This window comes from Sparus aurata, chromosome 3 (genome assembly GCF_900880675.1).
Source record: "Sparus aurata chromosome 3, fSpaAur1.1, whole genome shotgun sequence".
NCBI lineage: Eukaryota > Metazoa > Chordata > Actinopteri > Spariformes > Sparidae > Sparus > Sparus aurata.
The window spans coordinates 13,697,285-13,704,204 of NC_044189.1; positions in this window are offsets into that span (position 1 = coordinate 13,697,285).

Genomic DNA, 6,920 nt, shown 5'->3' on the forward strand with positions numbered 1-6,920 from the left:
ACAAACGAACCTCCAGAAAAGGTGTGCTGCCAAGACTCTCAGGCCGTATCAAATGGCAGAAAAGGGAACCAGTAACAACACAAAGTACAGTTTATACATAATTGGAAATTTGAATTAGTGGGAAAAAATATACAGCTAAATTATTGTGAGGATTTATTTTAGGCATGTTTTCTTCTTTTCCTCACTTGGTTAAAAATAATAACTTGGTTAAAGGTTGTTGATTTCCTCTTTGTACAGATACATTTAAAGTCAGAGATGATATATTAGGTATCGCTTTCACTATAAAACTATGTTTTTATATTGCATAAACTGGTTTTCAGTGACTACTGCAAACACTGTTACTTTGGGATACAATTATTAAGGTGTAGAGAGGGTATATGTTGTGGTACTAGTAATATTGTGAATTTTGAATAAGACCCACATTGAACTGTATTGGTGTACAAAATAAATTAATAACATTGACATCTATGGTTCAGCATACAAAAAGCAGCATTTTCCTGAAGAAGAAAGTAGTGTTTTCCTCTTTGTACTATGTGTTCATTGCTGAGACTACCTGTAATTCCACCAGTTATGCAGCAGAGCAAATTCATAACTCAGAGATATAAAACATTATAGTAAAACAGTGACAAAACTGCTTGGGGTAACTATTAAAAATGCATTTTTTTTAAAATGATGATTCAAAAGAGCAGCCCATAATGATAAAAGCTCATAAGTGTTGACAGGTTTGAGTCATCAAACAATCAAATGTAATACTACTTATATAAAAAGTAAAAAAAAATCTGCTTGATTTAATGTAATCTTCAGCAAAAAATCTACTGGTTGCCATTTCATGTTTTTATTGGCAATTAAGGTCTCACAGTATGCAAGGAGTGTTCAAACCTGTGAGTCAAGTGAAACTGCTGTGAAGTGCTTGTTAACAAGTGATTTATGAGTCTGGCTTATTACTGGGAGATTTCATTGATTTGTGGAAATTGCTCACCCCTGGTTATTGTGTGCTTTTCACAGTAGAAGTCGGGAGGTTGGTCAAAACTGATTTACTTAATGTTTAATGAGTTTTGTTATAAATCTTGCAGCCACAAACACACAAAGGGGCTCTGTAGTCTTTGGTAGGAGGAAGATGCAGTAACACATCCATACAAACAGACAGTAGAGAGTTTTAAAACACCCAGATAAAACCTTAAAAATCATCTCCCTCTTCTCAGTACCCTGCAGTTTGTACCCTCCAATTTCCCTCGCAGACTTCATGCTTGCTTTGTCCAGGAAAAAAACTCTTCCCCTTCATTGTAGCATGGGGGATCTTCAGATAAACCAAACGATAGGCGGAGAAGGACCCGCTGGGGTGTAGGATTGCTTGTAGAGAAGCACCCGAGCGCTCGTCTGCAGGATTTGTTTGACTCGGGTAATTGAAAGTGTTTTAAACTATTATAGCAACTGGAGGGCTTGTTTAACTGTCGAGCTGCCAGTCAAGCGGGTGGGCCAAAAGCCCGAGCCCGTCAAGGCCTGTCAGTCAATGGAAACGAGAAGTGTCGGCTTAATGGATTTCTCCACACCGCTCCGTCTGCACACCCAGCAGAGCCAGGAGGGAGGAGAGGGGAAAAAAATAAAAATCAATGCATTGTCATGTGTGAGTGTGTGAGCCATCAAACGACCAGGTGGATTGGAACTGTATTTGCCTCGTGTCGATGTTGAGATGCAATACTCGGAGTGAGGTGTTGGTTTGAGTGCCTCTGTGTGTATTTGTGCCTTGTTGTGTGTGAATGTCTTGCCTGTATCTCTTACACCTGTGTGTGTGTGTGTGTGTGTGTGTGTGTGTGTGTGTGTGGGTGGGTGTGTGTGCGCGTGTGTGTTGCAGTTGCCTAAGAGGGGCAGGCTTTCTGAGATAGACAGACGTTCTCTGCCTGTCTCCAGAGGCTTTTGTTGTGATTTGAGGTGTAAGAGGGGTCACATCACCCTCAAAACAAGTTTGCTTTTCATCGCAGTCTCTCTACAGGTGAAATACTGTCTTTTGTCAGCGTATTTTTTCTTCTGTGGTTTTTCCAATGTACTCTCATCAACACAGACACACAATGCTCACTATTACTGTCACAGTGAGACAGGCATTTTATCATGAGTAAATGGCTTTATATAACAATAAACAGAAACAATGAAAATGATTAGACAACGACAATCTATTGAAGGTATTTTTTGGAATTAAATGCACGTGAGGGTTTGCTGTTCTTTGTAGATTTATAAGATTTAAAGCTGAATATTTTGGCTTACATTATAAGTGGGACAAAAAAAAAACATTAGAAGATGTCTCCTGGGCCTCTGGAAGGGGTATTTTACACAGTTATCTGATATCTTATTGGCTATTTTTTTACCTATGCGAAGAAGGTTATGTTTGTCCCTATGTTAATTTGTTGGTTGTTTGGTAGTTGGTTTGTTTGTTGGTTGGGTGGTTTGTCAGCCGGACTACACAAAACTACAGAATGGTTTTCCGTGAAACTTGGATAGGAGATAGGTCTTGGCTCAGAATAGACCTCATATGTTTTTGGTGTGGGTTCAGATAAAGGGACAGATCCAGGAATGTTTTTCTTACTTACTTTAACATTGTGAGATTGTGTGTTTTGTGTTAATTTGTCATGAAAAGGATCTGGCGTATTGAGGTGGCTGGTTTCTGTGAGCGAGTACATTTTTATGCAGACCCGAATACAAATTTAGATCATACAGATTTAAATGTGTTTTATTTTATACTGATATTGGAATACGCTTGACTGAATTAAAAGTGGCTGTTGTGTTGATCGACTTCCTGTTTGTCACCTAATTGTTTCAGCCCTACTTACAAATGACCTAATCGCAAATGACCACATAGACAGCTTTTCTGCTTTGTGGAAATATCATGCACTTTTGGTGTCAACATGTCACAAGATATTGGTGTTTTTAAACACACTATTAATAGAGGCCATGATTGCCTGACATTGCACTGAATGACTGCGCTCATTAATAGCAGTGATACGTTTAACTGACTGCAAAAAATGGAAACCACAGGCAAGCAGACAAAAACGTCTCACATTCAATCTTTTGGATTTGGATTTTGGATTTCCCAAACCTGCACTCTAATCTAAACTGGTGTGTGAACGAAGGAAAGTGGCCAGCTGATGGATGTCTCTCTGGTATTGAGCGGCCTCTTACAAGACAGACACAACATACTTAACATACAGACACCCTGCACACAGCGCCCCACCTTGTGAGTGCCTCGGAGATATATTTATTTTATCATTTCTGGTCTCGGTGGCAGCGGAAGGCTGTCGTGGCACGTACCTTCACTTCATCTCAATACCACCTTGTGTGATTTATAGCCGGCAGATCCGGCTCCAGCGCCATCATTTTTAACCGCCCCGTCTTTTATCTCCACCAAATGATCGTATTAACCACCGCCAAAGACTAACACAAGGCAGAGGGAGATGTCTGTGTTGAGCTAAACCAGACTACTCTCAGAAAGGCATCAAATCATTTCACCATGTTGAGAGCGAAAAGTGGTAATTACTTGTAATTGGGGCTTCAAATTTTTCTCTAGCTCGTCCCTCTTTTGCTAAATTGGATGATTTCCTTTTTTTTCTTCTGGAGGGATGATAGATACCTCAGAACCTTTTGGGGGGATTCTCAATTGAAAACAGTTTTTGTTCCATTTGAAATGTATCATTGTTAGTTTTCACATGCTTTCACATTCGCACTCACTCGGCTTCCTCAAAGCTTTGATGTGTTTGAAAAAGTCATAACTATGCTGCTATATTTTCTTTTAGGTATGACTGCTCACTGTAGCTCTTTTTCTATTAATACGTGTTAAAACAGACACACATCTCTTTGCTGTTTGCCTCCATCTCTTCAAGGCCAAAAAACCCTACACACGCAGTGTTTCCACAAGCATCCCCTGACAGGAGGGTGATGAGCAATAACATGGCTAAATAATTGCAAAGTTGAGTGTGTAAAGCTGTGTGCATTCAGTGTGCAGGTTTTAAATGTTCATATGTATGGGATCAGTTGGCAACTTGTTGCAAATCCTGCCAATACAATGTTTTGTGTTTTAAATCATAATAATTTATTTAATTGTTCTTCCTCAGGCTGCGCCTACTGGCTATTTTCAAAAATTGATCCATTTATATTTTGATTGATTATTTGTGCTGTGGAAAATCAAAATCACTGTCTGACAGCTGACAACTGACAGCCTTAAACCCCAAATTGCTATAAAAAAGAAAAGTCCTAAATTTAAGAATCTTGAACCAACAAACGTTTGCATTTTTGTTTGACAAATCAATCAAAACAATTCAGCCTTTTGATCTGAGGTGCCCAAAGTGTGACCTGCAAGCCGAAATAGGCCACCATAAGGTTTGACGTGGCCAGCCAGATATTTTTAGCAAAATTCAAATATGAATAGCTGTTTATGTTGTTGTTAATATCTGGGAGATGAAAATGCTCTTTAATTGTTTCTATAATCATTGTTAATTATTTTTCATTAACTGACTATGGCGGGTGACACATTGTGCAGCAAGTGAGTCAATTAAGGGAACTTGGGATCCTAGTACTATTGGAGCCCTGAGAGACAAGTGAAAGTGAGAGAAAGTAAAAATAAAAATGTAAGGAATTGAGAAATATATCCTCGCTTTTCTTTCTCCTGCTCTTATGTCATAAACACAGGAGAAAAAAAAAATAGACCCCACTTTTCTCTCACCTGTAGTCCACTACGAGGTTTCCAAACATGGTAACGTAACGCCACATGACGACAGTGTAACAAAAGAGAGAGAACAATTTGAGGAAACTCAGTAAACATGTTGTTTTAGTTGTAACACTTTGTACCAATAATCCAAGTTCTGTCTGAGCGATGCAGAGGATGGCCAACAGAATTTTTTTAATTAAGTCAAACAACTTATTACGACACACAAATGGATGGTTCGGAATTTGCAATGCATGAAATGTACATAAACATGTGTAATTACTGTGAATGTGTCCGTGTTTTAGCACATGCATAAATAATCAAATTATTTAGCAGGATTTTGAGTGGGAACTTGCTCTTTTCCAAAACACTAGGACTCAAATAATTGCTGTATTGCTCAGTGTAAAGGAAAGACAAGAAAATGAGCAAAAGGGAGGGAAAAAAGAGGGAGGAGAGCCCAAGATTTGACATAGTGCTGGAGGAGTATTTCCTTCCTGTCTGACTGAATCAAGTAGTGGTGTCTCAGCAATATTTTTAATCGTGCTCTAGCATGGAGGTGCTGTTGCTACAGTGCTTTATGTGTGTTCCCTTTGTTTCACGCTCACACATATGCATATTGAGACACCCAATGAGAGGACTCTGGAACAACTAACCTTGTGTAACATTTTTAGATCATAAAACTGAAGCTAGAGGCAGACGGGTCTCTGCTCTGGTGTTAAAACTAATAGTAAAGAACACAGAGGTTCCACGCTGAGTAATCCAATTTGACCTTGTCTATGAGATGACGGTCCATTGAATAACATTCTTCTAAGTGCAGCTTTGGCAGAATATCTCATGACCGACTTTTAGGGTCTTAGCTCACCAGCTGAAAAATGCTGTTTAATGACATTCAAGGAAAGATAAGACAAGAAAACTCAACTTCTCTGAGATTTGTTCATCTATATCCCCTTTGGATGATGTGGTGATAAAAACTTCAAAGAAATGTTCAAAACAATAAAGGGAACCGTCCCCAGCCCCCCGTCCCCCCCTTTAGAGGAAATGGGAATAGCTCTGTATATTTGATAGACCATACAGCTGTGTGGACATCATTGTCTCTCTTTCTCCATACGCTCAGTCTCACTTTTTCCTCACACTGTATGACTGTGTGAGGTTGAGGGTAAAGAGCTCACTGTGTCCTGCCAGCAGTGGAGACATCAAAAGGGGCTATTTGGCAGAGGTTTGGGGGCCTGAGCACATAGAACTGCAGCAGGAATAACACCGGGTGAGATGTTATTATTACAAGGCTGATTTAGGACTATTATGGAGAAACTCTGTGGGGGTTTCAGTGCAAACCACCCTGACGCATGCACACACATAAAGCTCCTACAGTTTTCATATGGACCTCACTGATGCACATTCATGAGAACAACTTAGAAAATACACATGACAACATAGCCTATGTTGTTGGCTTAGATTTCTTGAATTGAAGAAATACGGCAACACACACACACAAACACAATCACACACATATGCAAACCCATATGCACAGGACTTGGAGGGAGATAGATTTGTACACTCAGAAGGGAGGGGTGTGAGTTTGTCTGACGGCGAGTAAATCACATGTGACAGAACCCAAACTCAACCGAGGTGTGTCTCCTGACACGGTGTGATGGGGCGCGCCCTAATGCATTACCATCCACCAGGGCTTTGTGTATGTGGACGTCCATATGTGTGTGTGTGTGTGTGTGTGTGTGCATGCAAGCGAGCATGCGTCTATGTATGTGTGTTTGTGTGTATGCATCTGGTCCTCTTTACTGCAATGTAGTGAGCAGCCAATCATTTCTTCCAGTCTAATTAGCACACATGTAAATTCAGGGTAACGGTAGAGCTCATCCAGAGACAACTGACTGCGACATGGCAACTGCTCACCATGAGGGGGAGGATGTGTGAGTGTGTGTGTGTGTGTGTGTTTTACACAAGATAATACAAGTGTAAGTGGGGTGTACACCACTGGTGACCAATGATGTTGAAGTTGGACCTCTTGCTGCCACTGACTGACTGAGAGTCCATCGCTAACCCTGTTCAGGGCACCATCACCGCCACCAGCAGCCACCAAGCAGATCAGATTTTCTGCTATGTCAGAAAATAAATAAATCAGGAAAGAATACTCCCGCACACTGTCGGCTTCACTTGCAATTAAGTTTTAATGACGACAACGTTTCGGTACTTAGACCTTCATCAGGTTATCTGA